Here is a 21245-nt window from a genome sequence, read left to right as displayed (position 1 = left end):
CATGCATAAAAATATAATTTCAAATTTGGCATCCCTAATCCTCCTCTTTCTTTGCTGTCTGTTAATATTGTCGAATTGATTCTGGCTTTCCTTCTTGCCCACACAAATCTTTTTAGATCCCTATCCCAAGTAGTGAAGATCCCCTCATTATGAATTATTGGTAGATTTTGAAATAAAAATAGGATTTTTGGTAAAACACTCATTTTTATTAGAGCAATTCTTCCTAATAATGATAATTGTAATTTATTCCATTTTTCCAAATTGTTCTTTATATCCTGCCAACTCTTTTTATAATTATTATCAAACAGATCACTATTTTTCTTTGTTATATAGATCCCTAAGTATTTAACTTTTTGTTGAATTTTTATCCCTGTTTTCCCATATAATATCTCCTGTCTCTTTTTTGTCATATTACAGGTAATCATCGCTGATTTATCTTTATTATTTTTTAGTCCTGTATTTTCGCCAAACTCAGTTACTATTTTAAATACATTTGAGATATTTTCAATGGGTTCTTCAACTATTAGAACCACATCATCTGCATAAGCTCTTAATCTAATTTCTTTCCCCTTAAATTTAAAACCCTTTATTGAATTATCTTCTCTAATCTTATTACATAGCACTTCCAAACACATGATAAATAATAATGGTGACAATGGGCATCCCTGTCTAGTTCCCCTATTTATTATACAATCTTTAGTCCTAATTCCATTTACTATAATTCTAGCCTTTTGTTCCTTATATATTTCTTCGATCCATTTCGTCATATTCTGTCCTATATCCAATTTTTTAATTATTTTTATCATGAAATCCCAATCTAAGTTGTCGAAAGCTTTTTCAGCATCAAGAAATATTAGTGCTACTTCTTTCCCTGGATTTTTCTCGTAGTACTCAATTAAGTCAATTATGATTCTTATATTTTGTTTAATGTGTCTGGTAGAAAGCCGCATTGATCCTCTTTTATCCATTTTCTCAAAACAATTTTTAATCTTTCTGCTAAGATATTGGTAAAAATTTTGTAATCCGTATTTAATAAAGAAATAGGCCTAAAATTTTGCGGGCAGTCCTGCTCTTTCCCTTCTTTAGGTATTAAAGTTATGTTCGCCTCCCTCCATGAATCTGGTATACCTTCTATTAAGATGTTATTAAATATTTTTTCTAATGGTTCTAATAATTCACCCTCGAAAACTTTATAGAAATTTAGTGTATATCCGTCTGGGCCCGGAGCTCTGTCTCTTTTCCCTCTCCTAATTGCCATACTTATCTCTTCTTTCGTGATTCTTTGATTTATCGTTTCTCTAATGTCTGTTTCCATGCCAATTTTCTCCACTCTCATAATATATTCGCTTAGTCTGTCCTGTTCAATTTTTTTCCTACTCTTTTTTTCATATAGGTTACTGTAATACTTATGAAAAATTTCTCTCATCTTAGCTTGTTCTGTAATAATTCTTTGACTGTCTCTTAATTTCAATATCTGTCTTTCTTCTTTCATCTTTTTAACTTTGTAAGCCAAAAATTTGCCGGCTTTGTTTCCAAATTCAAATTGTCTTTGTTTAGCAAATTTTAATTTTTTGGTTATTTCGTCTGTCATTTTAACATTTAACTGGTTATTTAAAATTTTTATTTCTTTATCAATTTTTTTATTCTGTGGGTTTCTCAGTTTTTCTTTCTCTTTCTCCTGAATCTTTTCTGAAATGACTCTTATCTCATCTTGTGACCTTTTTTTCCTTTCAGATTTTTTTTTCATCAAGTGTCCTCTTATCACAGCCTTTGCTGCGTCCCATATAATTTTCATGTTTGTATCCTTTTCCAGATTTTCCTTAAAATAAAAATTGATCTGTTGTCTGATTTCCTTCTCTATTTTTTTATCCTTCAACAGTGATTCATCTAATCTCCATCTATAGTCAAATTCCTTTTTCATTAATTCTAGAAAAATTTGGTTATGGTCCGAATTTTTGTTTATTTAATTTTTACCTCCTTTACATCTTGTGCCAAATCTCTTGAAATTAAGAACATATCAATCCTGGATGCCGAATTGTGCGGGTTCGAGTAGAAAGTGTAATCTTTAGTTTTTTCATTTCTATATCTCCACACATCTAATAGCGAGAAAGTATCCAACATTTCAAAAAAAGTTTCTGGCAGTTTACCCTGTTTTTCTGTTATTTTCTTTGTTGATATTCTATCTATTTTAGGGTCTATTACTCTGTTCCAATCTCCCATTAATATAAGTGTTTCAAATTTCAATTCTTTTATCTCTTTGCATAATTTTTTATAGAATTTGGCTTTCCTTTCTGTTGGGCCATAAATACCAATTACCAAAGTCTTCCTACCTTCTATCATAACTTCAATCCCCACATATCTTGCTTCATTATCATTTAATTTTTCTACAGCAGTTGTTTCATTTTTAACATATAAAGCTACTCCATTCCTTGTTTTTTCACCCGCGGAGATAAAGACTTCTCCCAATTTTGGATTTTTCAAATATTTTACATCTTTTTTTCTTAATCCTTGTTTCTTGTATACTACATATATCCCCCCCATTTTTTTCCAATACATGAAATATTTTTTTTCGCTTGTATCCCGTATTCATCCCCTTCACCTTCCATGATGTGATTTTCATCTCCTTTCACTCAACAGTTGTTTTCAGCCTCCTCCGTCTTCTTCTCTTTCTTCTCCTTCCTCTTCCTTCTTTTTTGAAAGTCCAGTCTCCAACAGCCCCTTCAAGGCATCCATATCCCCTTCCCATTCCAGTTCCACTCCTCCTGTAGCTCCCAACAGCATCACTTCATCCTCCGGATCCTGTTCTTCTTCGGTGTTCTTCTGCTCTTCATCTTTGTCTTTCTGTTTCATCTTTTCTTTCTCTTCTTTATCATCATTCTTTCCTTCTTGTCCACTTTCTTTCTTAGATTGCAGCTCTTTCACTTCCTTATTCATTTTCTCTTCTTCTTTGAACCATCTATTATAAAAAAAATTTGCCTTTTCTAAAGTGTCAATCTTATAAAATCTTTGTCTCCATGTGAAGGAGATTCCTTCTGGCATCTCCCATTTATATCTCACATTTTTAGCTTGTAGCATTCTTGTCAATGTTGTATAGTCTCTCCTTTTACGTAGCAGGTCACCAGGCACATCCTTAAAAATTTTTATTTCAATGTCATCAATCATTAATTTTTTAACATAACTTTCTTGTATTATTTTATCTTTAATTCTCTCTCTAGTAAAATAAACAACAATGTCTCTGGGCAAATTTCTATTCTTTGCAGCCACTGAATTAATACGAAAAATTTTATCGATATCTAAGTCCAGATATTCAGGAGTGCAATCAATCAATTTAGCGAGGGCTGGGCCCAATTTATCATAAAGATCTTCGTTGTATTTTTCCCTCAAGCCTCTAATTTTTATACACTTCCTTCTGTCTTTCAGTTCTTTCATTCTGCTTAGATCCTTTTCATGTGCTTGTATTATTGCTAATTCTTGCGTTGCTCTCTCCAGCTCTTCTGTTTTAATTTCTAATTTTGTCGTTTTCTTTTTCACTTCAGTCACCTCATCAGAAAGCGTCTTCATCACCTCCTTCAACCCCTCCATATCTCCCTTAAAGTCTCGTCTTAATTCTTCCCTTGAATCTTTTATCTCTTGACGTATATTATTTTCCACTTTCTGTATATTGGCTTCCATTTTTTGGATCGCCTCCAAGACCTTCAAATTTACATCTATTGCTTTCAATTCCATAGATGGTCTTCTTACCTGACTTTGCCTTATTTCTATTTGCTGTGCCATTTTTCTTTCCTTCTCCTTTTCACTCGCTCGTGTGGTTATTGTTCTTTCTGGTCTCTCCACACTCATAGTTCTAAGTCCAACAACAGCAACAAAAAAAAAAGCTTTCTGTTCTATACTTTCCTTTATCTGTGTTCTGCTGCTTTCTGTTCTAGCCTTTCCTTTATCTATGTTCTGCTGCTTTCTGTTCTAGCCTTTCCTTTATCTATGTTCTGCTGCTTTCTGTTCTATACTTTCCTTTATCTATGTTCTACTGCTTTCTATTCTATACTTTCCTTTATCTATGTTCTGCTGCTTTCTGTTCTATACTTTCCTTTATCTATGTTCTACTGCTTTCTATTCTATACTTTCCGTTATCTATGTTCTGCTGCTTTCTATTCTATACTTTCCTTTATCTATGTTCTGCTGCTTTCTGTTCTATACTCATTTCTGAAGATGGGCCAGTAAAGAGGTTTGCTCCTTTGGTACCACCTATAGGCACTCTGATGGATTAATAAAATGAATGGATAACCTGATGTGTGCTGTTTTGTGTGCATATATGTCTTCAAGTTGCCTGCCAACTTATGTTAGCTCCATGAATTTTATAGGGTTATCTTAGACAAAGAATAGAGATGGTTTTGCCAGTTGATGGTGGTCTCTCATCAAACCATTAACCAGATCCATTGGGATCTGGTGCCTTCAGGCTACTGATATATGGATCCTGTTAGACCAGAAATCAATCTGAGGGAAAGCAGGATTGTTTAAGAAAGAAAGAAAGAAAGAAAGAAAGAAAGAAAGAAGAGTTTAGGAAAGAGGACACAACAATGACACACAGCCGGCAGTATGACACCAGAAGCAGCACACCCAATATGGAGGTGAATCATGTAAGCTTTGAAAATGCACTGAGAAAAGGAATCACACCGACCTGTTTGTTTAAATTCCCTGAGTTATTCCAGGATGATAATAGTGAAGATTATGATGAAATTGAAGGCTGGATGAATTGGAACAAAGTGCACTTTGTGTGAATTTCAAATAACAGTGAAGACCCATGTATGAATAAATAATAATAATAAATAAAATTTTTATTTGTACCCCGCCCTTCCGGGTGATCAGGGCGGCTAACAAAATGCACCGAAGCGCAAACAAAATACAAGATTAAAAACATACAATAACAATAACAATCCTTAAAAACACTGAAAACCCCTTAGCCCAACCTCACGGCCACGAGAGAGGAGGGAGGCCCACAGGATGTTTAGTCGGGGAATGCCTGATTAAATAGGAAGGTTTTTAGGCCCTTCCTAAATTGGGCCAGGGTGGTAGATGAGCGGAGCTCCGTGGGCAACATATTCCAGAGAGCTGGGGCAGCTGTGGAAAAGGATCTTCTAGCAGTAGCAGCCAACCTAGCCCCAGGCACCTTCAGGAGTTGCTGCCCAGATGTTCTGAGGGTGCGAGGCGGAATGTACGGGGAGAGGCGGTCCTTCAGGAATCCTGGGCCCAAGCCATTTAGGGCTTTATAGGTGATAACCAACGCCTTATATTGCGCTCGGAAGCGAATGGGCAGCCAATGGAGGTCTTTAAGCACGGGTGTTATATGGCTGGTCCTGGGAGCACCAGTGACCAGCCGCGCTGCCATGTTCTGCACCAGTTGCAGCTTCCGAGTTTGGTATAAAGGTTGCCCCATGTAGAGTACATTACAGAAATCCAGTCTCGAAGTTACCAGAGCATGTACAACAGTTTCAAGGTCCCTCTGAGCCAGGTATGGGCGCAGCTGGCGAATCAGCCGAAGCTGATAACAGGTACTCTTGACCGTCGCATTCACCTGAGCAGTCAGGCGAAGGGAAGAGTCAAGAAGCACCCCCAGACTGCGCACGGAGTCCTTCACGGGGAGCGTGACCCCATTCAGAACAGGTGGAACCACCGTCATTCCTGGTCCAGGGGAACCTATCACTAGTACCTCCGTTTTTTCTGGATTAAGCTTGAGTCGGTTTTCCCTCATCCAGCCCATTACTGACTCCAGACAGGCCACGAGAGGAGAGACGCCATCCCCGGTCACTGCATCAGTCGGAGACATAGAGAAAATGATTTGGGTGTCATCAGCGTACTGATAACCCCGCGCCCCATATCTCCGGATGATCTCTCCCAGCGGTTTCATGTAAATGTTAAATAGCATGGGGGACAAAATGGCTCCTTGAGGGACCCCAGTTTTAAGGGCCCGCTCACTGGAGCACACGTCCCCCAGCTGCACCATCTGGGACCTCCCAGAGAGGTAGGAGCGGAACCACTGGAGCGCAGTGCCCCCGATTCCCACCTCAGCCAGGCGCCCCAGAAGGATACCATGGTCTATGGTATCGAAAGCCGCTGAGATGTCCAAGAGCACCAACAGGGACACGCTACCCCTGTCAATGCCCAGACGGAGGTCATCGACCAAGGCGACCATGGCCGTCTCAACCCCGTGACCCGCCCGGAAGCCAGTTTGAAATGGGTCCAGATAATCCGTTTCATCCAAGACCGCCTGAAGCTGGATCGCAACCGCCCTCTCAATCACCTTCCCCAAGAATGGTAGCAGCGACACCGGCCGATAATTATTATGAACCAGGGGGTCAAGGGAGGGCTTTTTTAGGATCGGTCTTACTATGGCCAATTTAAGATCCGATGGAAATCGTCCATCCCTGAAAGATGTATTAATTATCCGGCGTAACAAAAGTGTCACCGCCGGTCCCCCCTGGGCCGCTAACCATGAGGGACAGGGATCAAGAGAGCAGGTTGTTTTCCGAACACTTCCGAGGATCTTGTCCACATCCTCGGTACTCACCGACTCAAACTGATCCAGTCTAATATAATCCACGGAGGCTCTGGACGCTTCTACCCTAGGTTCTGCCATAATGTCGGCGTTCAGACCTTCGCTTATACGAGAAGTTTTATCCACGAAAAAGTCGTTAAACAAGTCACAGCAGGCCTTAGAGGGTTCAAGGATCTGGTTCAGGGCGGGAGGGAGCTGAGTTAGCTCCCTGACCACCCTGAACAACTCTGCTGGACGCGACTCCGCAGACGCAATACGAGCACCATAGAACGAATTCTTTGTTGCTCGTATTGCCTCTCCATAGTCCTCTAACAGTCGGTCTAGGAGAGTCTTGTCGCTTAAGCGAAGGTGTTTCCGCCAACGGTACTCTAGCCGTCGCAGAGCCCGCTTCCTCGCCCGGAGATCTTCCGTGTACCAGGGCTTGCGTTTGGAAGCGGGCCTGAGAGGGCGCTTGGGAGCGATTCTGTGTATAGCCCCAGAGAGACCGGTATTCCAGATACCGGTAAGGGCATCAACAGAGTCGCCGTCATTTCCAACCGTGAGCCCCTCTAAGGCTTCTTGGAACCTCTCAGGTTCCATCAGCCTTCGAGGGTGGACCATCCTAATCAGTCCACCACCCCCGGGGGGGATCTGGGTAGAAGCCTTGATTATCACCTCTACCAGGAAATGATCCGTCCATGACAAGGGGGAAATATCAGCTATTTCCACCCACGGATTTTCCGCCTCCGAACAGAAGACCAAATCGAGAGTATTACCTGCGCAATGCGTGGGACCCCGTATCAGCTGGGACAGGCCCATGGCCGCCATGGTCTCCATGAATTCCCGAGCCGCACCAGGTGGAACAGAGCTTGCCGTGAGGGAGATGTTGAAGTCCCCCAGGACAAGAAGCCTGGGCGCCTCCAACATCAGCTCAGCAACCAGCTGTGTCAGCTCGTTAAGGGAGTCCGCTAGTGCACGGGGTGGCCGGTACACTAACAGAATCCCTAGACTGTCCCTAGCCTTTAGGGTCAGGTAAATACACTCAATATAGGTGGTCTGTCGGAGGTGGTTCCTGGTGAGGGACACGGTGTTCCTATGTACCAAGGCCACACACCCCCCCGCCCACCTAACCTGCGCTGGTCCTTCACCGAGTACCCGGCAGGGAGGGCCTGAGCCCACACAGCATCCCCTTCAGGCCCCAGCCAGGTCTCGGTAATGCAAGCCAGGTCACACTTTGAGTCCTCCAGGAGATCCTGGAGGATGTGGGTCTTGTTATTAATAGACCTGGCATTGCACAGGAGCAGCGACAGGGTTTGTGGCACGGTTGGAATGAGCCTCAGGTCCTTCAGGTTGGGAGGGGGACAGGAAGGCGAGATAGATATGACGCATCTATCCCGTCTTCCCCTGGAACGAAAGTCCCTTCTCCCACCGCCATACCTCCCCCTGCCCCACACAACCTCGATTGGGGCTCCGCCCACCAAGGTGTTGTCCCCGGCCCAGGCATCCCCCGCATCTCTATCCCTCCCCCACCCTCCTATGGCTGTTAATGGAGCAGGGGTTAGCCACTGTAGGCATTCCCAGCTCCCAAGGCTATTCTAGCCTCCTACAATAGCCTACAATGAATCACTCTCAAAACACCACATTTCCCTGATGTGAACTCCCACTGAGATGCTCAGGGGAACCAGAAATAATAAAATATCCAGAGAAAATGAATTGTGTTCTAATAACATCCTCCAGAGCCAATGTGATGTAATGGTTTGAGTGTTGGACTACGACTCTGGGGACTAGGGTCTGAATTCCTGCTCGGCCCTGGAAACCTACTGGGTGATTTTGGGCAAGTCACACTCTCTTGACCTCAGAAGAAGGCAAAGGCATAGACCTCCTGAACAAATTTGACAAGAAAACCCTGTGATAATGTCATGATAAGTCCAAAATGACTTGAAGGCACACAACAACAATCATAACCTTCAAATGAGACACACACAAAAATGTTCCACTGGCAAGTGCTGAGATGCTGTTTAGGATTCAAGTCACTCTATTCTATTTCCACTCGCTCTGTCCCCTGAGTTTCCATTTATTTTCCTAACAGTTGGTTAGTATTCTCAGTGGAGTGTTTTGGACCCTTTGGATCTCTGCACATACAGACCCCATCGAATGATGCTTTTCACAGAGTCAGTGGGGTGTAGTGATCTGAGTGTTGGACTAGGACTCTGGGAGACCAGGAGCCCTTCCACACTACACTACTGAAGTGCAATGGTTCCATTTTAACTTCCATGGCTGCGTCTTATGAAATCCTAGGGTTTGTAGTCAGATGAGGCACTAAAGCTGTCCAAAAATCCCAGGGTTCCATAGGATGGATCCATAGCAGTTAAAGTGGAATCCTAGCATTACAGTGGACTCTTAGTATCTGATGGGGTTTGATTCCAGGACCCCCATGGATACTAAAATCTGTGGATGATCAAGTTCCATTAAATACTATGGACCTTAGGGGAAGGCAATGGCAAATTTTCTCTGAATTAATTTTGCCAAGAAAACCCTATCATAGATTTGTCTTAGGGTTACCATAACTTGGAAATGACTTGAAGCCAAACAATACCAAATTGTGCTTTTCCCAGTCCAAACACTGAAATTTCTGCATAAGATAATAAGGTATTATGATAGTTGTTAGAAATTCACAACCTGTGTTTTTGAACTCCACACAAGAATAATAAAGTAATGGAAACAATCTGACTAAGATATCTATATTGTATGATATGGCATTAGATATCTGTAATGCTTACAAACTGTTCATATTGGGAGTTTTCTGCCAGATAATGGCACAGCACATGAAATCCACCCGGTGATGATTCCTTACTGCCATATGTTGGTTGAAATACCCTAAAGGAGATCCCACCTGATCTTCAAAACTAAGCAGGGTCAACCCTGGTTAATACTTGAATGGGAGACCACCAATGAATATCAGGTGTTTTAGGTTATCTTTCAGAAAAAGGAACTGGCAAACCACCACTGAGTATTCCATGCTTAAGAAAACCCTGTAAAAATCCATAGGGTTGCCTTAAACTGATACACAACTTGAAAGCACATATATATGTATCTCTATGCAGTACTCAGGAAATACTCCACCTGCTGAATTTCTGGCATGGCAGCTGTTCCAGGAAAACATGTGAGAAATGTAATTGCCTATAATTTTTAAAATTAAAAAGTGGTATTGACTACAGAAATAATCCAAAGTGACGCCACTTTAACTACCATGGCTCAATGCTATGGAATCCTGGGAATTGTAGTTTGTTGTGGCACCCGAGGTCTAAGACCGAGAAGGCTAAATGTCTCACAAAAGGTCTCTGAGAATTCCATAGCATTGAGCAATGACAGTTAAAATGGTGTCAATCTGGATTATTTCTGCAGTGTGGATGCATCCAGTATCACCCTTGTAAGAGTCATTCAGAAGCCTTCCTTCCAAGAGATGTAGCTTCAGTCCCATGTTCACTCATTTCTCCTATCATTCTTGTTAGTCAAACAGATATTGCAGGTTTTTTAAATACGAGGGGGAAAATATCAAGAAACTCTAAACAAAAGCCCTTTTTAGATGGTCAGTGAATGCCTGGAATGTGAAAGGCATGGAAATATGTTCCCACTGTTACTCAGAGTGATTCTTAAACTGAATCTCCAGATGGTTTCAGTTTGAGTATCCAGAAGCCCTGGTAATCACAGTGAGGGATTCTGGGAATCGCAGTCCAAAACATCTTGAAGATCATAGGCTGATCAGCAATGGTTTAGTGTGTTGGGGAACTAACTCTTTGCTTATTTGATTCTCACACTCAACAACAAAAAAATTCAAAAAAAATTTACAATGCTTTTTTTAAATAAAAATTTCTTCCATATTTTGCATTCTGGGATATTTTCTTGGTAAAAAATTGTGAGGTATTTGTTGTGCAAAAAAGCATTTTGCTTTTGCATAAAACCAATGGTCTTGCTGACTGGGGGTTTTTAAGTTGTTTTTAATTTGTACAATGTATGTATTGTTTTATTATGTTGTTCACCGCCCTGATCAATGGAAGGGCGGTATATAAATAAAAGTTTTATTATTTATTTATTTATTGCACAAAGTCAACATTTTTGAGCACAAAAAACTCAATTGCTTTTGCTACGTGCTGCTGACAGAATAAGTGTTGGTCTTTTAGCTCTCATGGAAAGGCATAAAATGAAACATCAGGTGGTAATTATGTTTAATAAGAGTAATATTTAATGGAGAGCCAGCGTGGTTTAGTGGTTTGAGCATAGGAACTGGGACTGGTAATCGAGGTTCATTCCCCACTTGGTCATGGAAACTTGGGCAAGTGACACCCTCTCAGCCCCAGAAAACCTGTAACAGGTTTTCCTTATGGCTGCCATAAATCAGAAACAACTTGAATGCACACAACAACAAAATATTTAATTCCTTTTTAACTTTTATGTATTAATGCTTTAGCTGTATCTTTTAAATTGTTGTAAGTTGCCTTGAATCCCATTTGGTGGGGTATACATTCAATAATTGGATGGATGGATGGGAGCCACATGGTGCAGTGGTTTGCATGTTGGACTCTGGAGACCAGGGTTCAATTCCCAGCTCAGCGATGAAACCCACTGGGTGACCTTGGGCAAGTCACATGTACTCAGCCTCAGGAGTGCAATGGCAAACCTCCTCTGAACAAATCTTACCAAGAAAACCCTATGATAGATTAGCCATCAGTGGGAAACAACTTGAAGTCATGTAACAACAATAGATAGATAGTTTTTTGTGCATTTTTCAGGCTATGTGGCCATGTTCTAGAAGTTTATTCCTGATGTTTCACCAGCATCTGTGGCGGGCATCTTCAAAGAATGCATTCTCTGAAGATGCCAACCACAGCTGCTGGCAAAACATCAGGAATAAACTCTTCTAGAACATGGCCACATAACCCGAAAAACCCACCAAAACCCCCCACAAAACTATGGATATCAGCCATGAAAGCCTTCAACTTCACAATTCTCTAATTGGCTTTTCAAAAAATAATAATTTCTGTATACTTGCCTGGGTACATACATACCCCAGTTATCTTGAAGGTGTCAATAGAAGGAAGTTGGGAGCTCAGTTTTGGTTATGGAGGAGGGGCAGGACCCATTTCTTCTATTTGCAAAGAAGAAGAAGAAGAAGTCTGTGCCCTCCAGAGAGGGGAGCCGCATGCTCTCTGGTGCCCTGGCAGCTGGGAAAAGGCTGTGTGTTACATCTTAAGCTGCAACGGCATCCGTGAAGGAGGTGATGGCGGGTGTGTGGGTGGCTGGGCTGAGTGAGAGCGGCAGCTGCAGCACTTTCAACAGCACCCACACTGACCGAGCTGGGCTCCTTGAGAACACCCTGGCTGGATTGTGAAAGCAGTGAGAAACAGGGAGGAAGGCCTCAACCTGGACAGCAGGTAAGAAGGTGTATTTGAGAAGTGGGTGGCAAGAAGGAGTCAAATTGACAATCCGACCATCATAAATAATGTAGCCAAGACAGTGAGGCTGGTGGAGAACTCCTCAGCTGTCAAAAAGAATTGCACTTTCTCCTCCAGCTGGGAGCACTTGCAATGTTATGCTGATACTTTAAACTTAGCACTGAAAGGCAAAGAACTTTTAAAAAATCTTTCTGGATTACTTATTGTTGATATTTTGGGCTACTTTTTTGTTGGTACGTTCCCAGTCTTTTTTTCCCCTTTACCAGCAGTGTCAGTTTTTAAATATCATCTGTCGCTGTGACATTGGCAGCAGTGTGACCTACAGAATACCGGGTGCTTTAGGATCTATTTCAGAGGAAGGAACTGGCAAAACCACCTCTGAGGATTCCTTGCCTAAGAAAACCTCATGACGTTCATGGGATCACTATAAGTCTAGAGGCAATTTGAAGGCACCCACACATACAGCCAGAGAAAGTGAATATTTTGTTTTGCGCCAAAAAGAAACCCAAAGCACAGGAACAAACTAGTCCATTTTTCTTAATCAGCTGGCAACTCCCTATTTTTAAAAGGTTTGTTTGTTTTTTGCCCACTATTCACCACTGCTGCTCCAATTTTTCCGACTTGGCTGAGAGAGTGAGGCTGATGGAGGAACCTGTGAAAATGACAATCCCTCCAAAAAAGGACAATCCTAATTAATCTGTCACCACAGATTTTTCAGCTGCTTTTAAAATGTCCCAGTTTCTTTCTCCTCCTCCCACTTTCCTCTTTTGTCCTCAGCCTACTTCAGTTGCTGCAAAGTGAATGTGAAGTGAATGTGAAAAATTGTTGAAATGCAGTTAACTCAACAGCAGAGAGGAGGGGGTGGGAACTTGCCCTTCTCAGTAGGCTTAGGCAAAAGCGAACCACTGTAGCCTAATTTGTGCATTCTTCTTCAGTAATAAGTTTTGCCATCCACAGACTCTGATGTTTCTTGCCTGTGGATGTCCTGATTTTCACTTGTGATATGCTTTGAACTGCATTGATTTCAAAATGCAAAAATTGTTCGCACATGGTTAACTCAGTGGAAGGGAGGGTGCAAGATTTTACCTCCCCTATAGGCTCACGCAAAAGCAAATTGTTTGTGAATTCTTCCTCATTAACATCTACCATCTTGACCACACTGTAATGTTGCTTGGCCATATATCCCAATTGTCATGTGTGAAAAGTTGGCAGGTGTGCTGCTCTCACATGGCATAAAGAGCACTTGCTTCTAACAATAGCTTCTTCTATCCCAGGGCTGCAGTCATTGGCACAAGGTGTAACTTCCCAAACTTTCCTCTTTGCACAGCTCTTTAAAGATTTGGCCACGGAGTTGCCAACATTAGAACCTTCCCCCTTTAGCTATCCCTTTAAGCATTTAATCTGCCAAAATGAGCAAGAAATCATATTTTGCTTCCTACTGTGAAAACACTGCTACAACTACTTTCAGTAGAGCAAATATCTGTTGGTTCTGCTTTTAAAAAGGGACAGAAGCACATATGACTGGGTTTTTCCCCCTCATAGGTTGGCAACCCTACTCAGCAGATATGGAGTTGGGGTTGTAGCTGTAGGGCAACAATGAGCATTAGAAGGAGATAACAGAGGCCTCATACAGACAGGCCAAAATAAAGCTGCTTCGGGTCACTTTGGAGGTATGCTGTTTAAATGATGCATGAGTCCTAAGAGTCCGGAAGCCGCACCAAAGCCACGATCCAGTCCTAAGGACTGGAACGCAGCTTTGGCATAGCTTCCGGACTCTTAGGATGCGTGCATCATTTAAACAGCATACCTCCAAGTGACCCGAAGCAGCTGTATTTTGGCAGTCTGTATGGGGCCAGAGTTGAATACAAAAGGCCATTTACCCAGGGGTTTCAATAGGGAGTTGCAGGGAGTGCAGACCACACCAGGTGACACTATAAGAGGGTTTGACACCAATGCTCCCAAAACATCTGCCTTTTGGCAGAAAAGGGCTTGGGTCTTTGCCTACATCCCTTTAAAATGCTGGACCTCAGATGAAGAGATGGTGTGAGTGGAGTGCGGCTCATTTGGAGGATAAATTAGAGGTGTCTAATTTTTTTAATTAAATTTTTAATTTAAAAAATATTTAAATATTTCAGTGATATGCAGGAATTACAACTGAAGAGTAACTTTAGTAGCAAAAACATTACTAAGGATTCTGCATGGTGTGGTATGGGAGGAGGTCAATGGGGGGAGTGGGTTACTGCACGGGGTGATGCCCTAGTGATGCCACTGCATTTACCCAAGAAAGTAAGTTTATCACAGTGCCTATATAGCCACATGCTACACCAACTGGTTTGCAACAGCCTCTCTGACATGGTGGGCAGGGGGGCATTACTTTCCTACTTAGCCAGATTTTTCCTGTTAAGGTTGCTAACTTGGCATGGTAGGCCATTTGGCAGAAGGAGAGTGCCCCCTAAGGCAGATAATTTTGAGTGCCATTAAAAACATGTTAATTATTAAAATTATTATTGCTTTTTGTAATTGCCAGGGAGAGGTCTTTCTGGGAGCTTTGAACTCCAAATTGCTAGGGCAGCCTTGGGTAAAAGACATTTTGAATTGAGGAGGCTAGCAAACATTTTCTATTTCAACACAGACAAGGTTGTGCCTTGGGCTGCTGCCACACTACAGAATTAATGCAGTTTAACATTGTCATGTTAATTTAAAAAAATTTGGGGGCCTCCCCTTTCTCCTCCCACTGAGCTTCACCCCACTCCCGCCATATCTTAAAGCATTTTAAAGCAAAACAGATGAATGCCACAGGCCGTCTCTGCCAAAAGGTAGGTTTTTGAGGAGCAGTGGTATCATTCTCCCTTAGGATGTAACCTGGTGCAGTCCGCATCCCCCTGCAACTCCCGCACCCCCGTAGTAATGCCACTGACTGAAAGATACCTACAGAAGCATAATGTTGGGGTGGGAGGACTTGGTGCAGACATTAATTGTGAGAGAGAAGAGACAGGGAGCCTGTCGCCCTCCAGATAGTGGCATAACTTAGGTTGGTGTCACCTGGTGTGGTAACTCGTGGTATCACCCTCCATTGACCTCCTCCTATACCTCACCATACAGAATCATTAGTAATATTTTTGTACTAATATTATTCATAAATCATAATTCCCATATATCACTGAATGTAATGGTAGTAGTTGTCATAAACAACGAGCACAATTTAAATGATACTTTTAAATTACAATCTCGTTTGCACAGCCTAAATGCATTCACATATGCATAGTTTCATGTGCTTAAAGTGAAAATTAGGTAAAGTGTGTTTTCTGCTGCTCCAGAGACTAGGACCCAGAGCAATGGATGCAAGCTCCAGGAAAATAGATTCCACCTCAACATTAGGAGGAAATTCCTGACAGAAAGGGCTGTTCGGCAGTGGAACAAACTCCCTCGGAGTGTAGTGGAATCTCCTTCCTTAGAAGTCTTTAAACAGAGGCTAGATGGCCATCTGTTGGGGATGCTTTGATTTAGATTTCTTGCATGGCAGGGGGTTGGACTGGATGGCTCTTGCAGTCTCTTCCAACTCTACGATTCTATGATTTTATGATTCTAAAGTGTGAGGATAAAAATTAATTTTTTGAAATTTGAAATTTAATTTTTTTTTAAAAAGGGCCCTCTCCTTTCTTCTCCCACTGAGCCTCACCCCACTCATACCATCTCTCCAGCATTTTAATGGGACCCAGGTGAATGCGACAGCCTGTTTCTGCTCAAAGGCAGATGTTTGAGGAGCATTGGTGTCACCCCCTCTTAGGGGGTCACCTGGTGCGGGCCACACACCCCAAACTAGGGGCAATGATGCCACTGACTCCCAACATCCCTGACCAGAAGTCATGCAGATTAGGACTGTTGGGAGCTAGTATCTATGTACATTTGGAGGACCAAAGGCTGCCTACATAGTGAAATGTGTATCATGTTGGAGTTTATCAAACGGGACGGGAGGCTCTCAATTTTGAAAGAGAAGATAGCAAGGTCAATTCGAAAATTCACACAATTATGTGATTACTTATCACACCTTAAATTCACTGTAATGGCCTCCCCGAACGCGACCCAGATTCTATGCAAAGCAAGCCATCACATTGGTGGGTTCTTGATTGCGAACTGGCACCCTTGCACATGCTCAGTGAGACTCCAGATGACTGGAGTATAGCATATTTAGGCGAGTGAGAGAGAGGAACCAAGGAACCCCACAATTTACAAAAGAGGTGGGGGGGGCAGGAAGAATGGTTGAAAGAACATGCTCTATTCACGTTAAAATGAGCACATATCACTCTTGTCACATTAAAATGTGAATATAATGGTTATCCAATAGCTCCCGGTCCATGCCTCTTAATTAGCAGGCAGCAGGCCCCCCCACCCCTCAGCAATGCTGAAGGACAAGCAGAAGCAAAATTGAAGCAGAATTGCAGAGTGGCTTCATAGGAAACCCCCCTTCCGGATTTGGGGGGGGGGGAACCAGGGCCAAAGGAGACATGCACATCACACCAAACAACAGCGCACTGAGTGTGAAGTTACCTAGGAATAGGGTTTGTGACTTCGCTAGTTCACCGAATTTACTTAACTGTGGATTGACGCGTGATTGCATTCAGAATGCGTTCAGACTGCCAGCGATCATGTATGGTAATCTTTCGTGCAATAACGTGAATCCGCATGATTGTGTTCTGGATGACACTGGATTATACTTCCAATTTCCGTCGTGTGAAATTGTCTCAAGCTATAAGAGAAGAGTGATTGATTGCTTGACTCAGGGGTAGGTAACCTTTTTGAGCCGGGGGCCGGGTTGCTGTCCCTCAGACAACTGTGGGGCCGAAGCCAAAAAATAAATAAATAAATAAATAAATAAATAAATAAATAAATAAATAAATAAATAAACCGGGACAAATGTAGGACAACATTTTCAAATGGTGGACACTTTTTTTAAAAAAAAAAGTGGAGGACACGCAAAAAAATTTGCTGATTTTTTTTAAAAAATTTAATATAAATGCATGTTTCTGAGGCGTCTATAGACAATTGCCCCCCTTGCCCCTGCGCGCGAGAGGCCAAAGGCCCTGGCGGCAATTGGTGGCAGGACCAGGCTGGGGCTGGTCCCAAGGCCTCGCCGGGCTGCAGGTTGCCTTCCCCTGGATTGACTGATTGATCGATTTAATTTACAGCCTGCCTTTCTCCCAAGATGGGGTTCAAGGCAGCTGTGCATTTCTGTACCATCCACATTAGTAGCTGGGAAGATGATTGTGAGCTCTCTGTGTGTCGAGAGAGAGTGATCTGTAGTATGGATGTGTATTGTAGTCATCTGAGTTTATTTTAGAAAAACAGTGGTTTCTGCAAGAGGAGGAACTGAGCCAATTGCTGTGTTAGATATGCAGTTGATTGTGTTGAATGCCTCAAAAAGAAATCAAATATTTTATTGAATGTTGATAATAAGTCTTCCACAGCTTTTAACACAGGTTGGGAGAGGAATGGAAATAGTTTGTAAACACATCACCGGCAGGCCACGCTGGTATGTCCTTGTGAGACCGGAATTGATGTGATGTCACATCTGGTTTTATTTCTGGCTGACTTTTAGTGGTTACTGGGGAGTGGGGAGAGAGAGAGGCAAACTATTGGATTTTGGAATATACGTGTGTGTGTGTGTGTGTGTGTGTGTGTGTGTGTGTGTGTTATATATATATATATATATATATATATATATATATAGAGTCATTCAAGGGAAGGTGTCCTACAGCCTTTTCACATACAATTATAGAATCATAGAATCATAGAGTTGGAAGAGACCACTAGGGCCATCCAGTCCAACCCCCTGCCATGCAGGAATGCACAATCACAGCATTCCCAATAGATGGCCATCCAGCCTCTGTTGAAAAACACTCCACCGCACACATTCCAAGCCAGTGTTTTCACTGCTTCTTACACTGTCTGTTCGAACTCCCCGCTCCTTTTTCCAGCATCATACACAAGTATTTTATAATCTCCAGCTGTCCCAGTCTGCAGAGCAGCACTAGGGTTTCCGATCTAATCTGCACAGGAGAAATAAAGCAGTTTGACGTGGCTTTAACTGCCATGGCTCAACGCTATGGGATTTTGAATTTGTAGTTTTGTGAGAGATTTAGCCTTCTCTATCAGAGAGCCCTGGTGCCACAACAAACTACAAACCCCGGGATGCCATAGGATGGAGTCATGGCACTTAAAGCCATGCCAAACTGCATTATTTCCATAGTGCAGATTAGATCTCCCTTGCTGAAGTTTTTGTGTTGGTCATTTTTGCAGATCTTCCTCTTTCTAGTTTCCTGTACTGAGCAGCCAGTAGGAACCCACACTCTGCAAATGTCCCTCTCTTATTTCAATCACTGCAAACTGAGTTCAAAACACAAAATAGTTTACACTCAACTCTGACATTGTTTGGCCACATATGCCCCAGTTTCAGGATGACCAGATGTCATAACCGCAAAGGAGGACAAGGCACAGCAAAATGTAGGACATTCAAGAAAAATGTAGGCCAATGATTTCCAAATGTTGGTCTTCCAGATGTTTTGGAATTCCACATCCCAGAATTCCTGACTGTTGGCCAAACTAGCTGGGGCTTCTGGGTGTTAAAGTTCAAAACACCTGGAGGACCAAAGTTTGAGAACCACTGATGTAGCATTACAAAATGAAAGCTAAAAATACTCACATAAATGTAAATTTGCGCTTCTTAGTCATGTTCAAAATAGAGGACATTTTGAAATGTAGGAAATGTCTTGAAAAAGGAGGACATCTGGTCACCCTGCCCAGTATCCATCTGTGAAAAGTTGGCAGGCATAATGTTACCCACCACTGTTCTATATATTTGTCTAGGAGTTAGACTTCATGTACACTACAGAACTAACACAGTTTGACACCACTTTGACTACCCTGGCTCAGTGCTATGGAATCCTGGGATTTGCAATTTGTTGTGGTACCAGAGCTCTCTGACAGAGAAGGCTAAACATCTCACAAAACTAGAAATCCCAGGATTCTACAGCCATGACAGTTAAAGTGGTGTGAAACTGCATTCATTCTGCAGTGCAGTTTAGTCCTTAGTCTCATTGGAGTCAATTGGGTCTATTTCTGAGGAGCTTATCAGATTGTGATGTAATTAGGATTCACAAACTTTTCTAACCCATTCCATCTCCCTAGGATTCAATGTGGCTTTGCATTTAGCAGTTTTAGCAGTTAGCGATCAGAACTTGGTTTTTGATACAAATGGCAGACGGGGACTTGCAGGTGAGCTTTCACCTTGCTTAGTTGTGACTGTGATGAAGAAACAGAATCACCGTGCTAACACCTCACCCCTTGATCTGGTGAGCTCTGAGTTTATGCCTTCACGTTTCATGAACAGAGTTTCAAATATTTACATTCTGGTTTTGTCTGTTTCATTGAAACTGTTCTATTTCCTGGAACATCTTATTCGGCTAGGCAAGTTTCCTGCCCTGACCACAGACTTATGTGCACTCACTTCATTGTTGTGTTCACAGCTATCAGTGCAGGCAGGCAGAGGTGCCTCTAGTCCCTGTTGTTGCACTAGATGCATTGGACTGCCACCACAACCATCCTGGGTCAACATGGAGCAGGGTGACCTGATATCCTCCTTTTCCAGGACATGTCCTACATTTCAATATTCTGTCCAGGAATAATTTCATAATGTCCTCCAATTTGAGCATGACTAAGATGACTGAATTGATATTTATATTAGCGTTTTAGCTTTTGTTTGGTAATGTCTTACATTTTTCTTGAATATCCTACATTTTGCGGTGCCTTGTCCCCCTTTGTGGTTAGGACATCTGGTCATCCTGACATGGAGGAAGCTGCTTTATCCTATTTTTGTTGCTTCATCTTATCTCCTTCTCTAGCTTTCAATAAAAAAAAATGCCCTTTCCATTAATATACCATATAGACTCAACTATAGGTCGACTTAATGAATAAGTCGAGGGCAGGCTTGGGTGACAAAATTAAGGATTTTTATATGACCTATGGATATTGTTTTGTATAGTGTGTATTGTTTTTATAGTCCACTGTTTTAGAGTTAATTTAATTAAAAGTTGTTATTTTCTAATTTTGTTGCCTTTGACTCTAGATTATATGCCATAGGCAGGCTCTTTTTATCTATATTTGCTTGATGATTATGTAAAGTGCCATGTAAATCCTACTGCACTATATAAATAAACTTTAATAGAATAATAATAATAATAATAATAATGGCATGTAATGATGTCACTGATGAAGCAAAGGAAGATGATGCCAAAGGACTTACAAAATTGCAACTGGCATAACTGTTTGTGTTCACCCTAAAGGCTGGATGGAAGGATGAGGAGGGCACAATGACAAATTGTGGCTGTGTGATGTGTGCAAGAAGTGGCCAGGTGCAAATGGGGCTAAAAAAATGTGCACATGTCAAAAAGGATGAAAAGGCAAAGCAAGGAAAATGGCAACTACGTTAGCCGTGATTATAGCCTTGAATGGGATAGCTTTGCCTGATTTGAAGCCAGAAAAGCTGACAAACATACACAAATGTCTTATTCAAAAACCTTCAAAGCCCGGTTCCCTTTAGCGCTCCTTTGAGGGGAAGCGCCAAAGAGCTGCCACCACTGCCATTTTCCCAACAAGGCACTCAAAAAGGCCAGAAGTGGCACCATGTCAGATTGGAGATTATCACACAGAGAAAAACCGGCAGGAGGGATGTGGGATCTAAAAGATAAAAACAGGTCTTATCGCATTTGCCAGTGTCCAGGCTGTAGGCAGCCCATATCTACCTAGGGAGCCTGTCTACAACCTGGACTTCTCCCACCACTTTTTCAAGAAGGGGGAGGGAAATCCCGTTCTTGAAAAAGCAGTGGCAGAAGTCTGGGTTGTAGATGGGCTCCCTGGGTGGATACAGGCTGCCTACAACCTGGACACAGATAAATGCGATAAGACCCATTTTTGTCTTTTAGATCCCACACCTCTTCTGCCAGTTTTTTTTTCTGTCCGGTAATCTTTATTGAGTAGAGGGGCTTCTTCTTTTTTAGGGTCTCCTGGGACAGACTAAGCTCTCGCATTTCGCCATGCTACTCAGAGAAGGGAGAGCTTCCCCCCCCCTTTTTTTTTTTTTTTTTGGATAAAATATCGCAGTAACATTGATCTGTGGATAAAGTGAACCAGGTTTGGGAGGGGGGGTCAATTTTGACTAAAATTTCTAGTGGTGTTCTCCCAAGGGAAAAAAATCATTTTTAAAATTA

General features: G+C 42.1%; 1 protein-coding gene across 1 annotated transcript in view; it reads left to right on the top strand.

Annotated features, from left to right (window-relative positions):
• The first annotated feature begins 11813 nt into the window (after positions 1-11813).
• The window catches only part of LOC149311634 (protein kinase C theta type-like), a 58259-nt gene continuing 48827 nt past the window's right edge, over positions 11814-21245 (top strand). Inside the window, exon 1 of the mRNA XM_089527510.1 lies at positions 11814-11961. The gene's annotated coding sequence lies outside the window, so the exon portion shown is untranslated. The remainder of the gene's footprint in view (positions 11962-21245) is intronic.

Source organism: Sceloporus occidentalis, unplaced genomic scaffold, assembly GCF_023333645.1.
Source record: "Sceloporus occidentalis isolate IW3139 unplaced genomic scaffold, rSceOcc1.0.p SCAF_5, whole genome shotgun sequence".
NCBI classification, from domain to species: Eukaryota; Metazoa; Chordata; class Lepidosauria; order Squamata; family Phrynosomatidae; genus Sceloporus; species Sceloporus occidentalis.
This window is presented reverse-complemented; position numbering and strand designations above follow the sequence as displayed.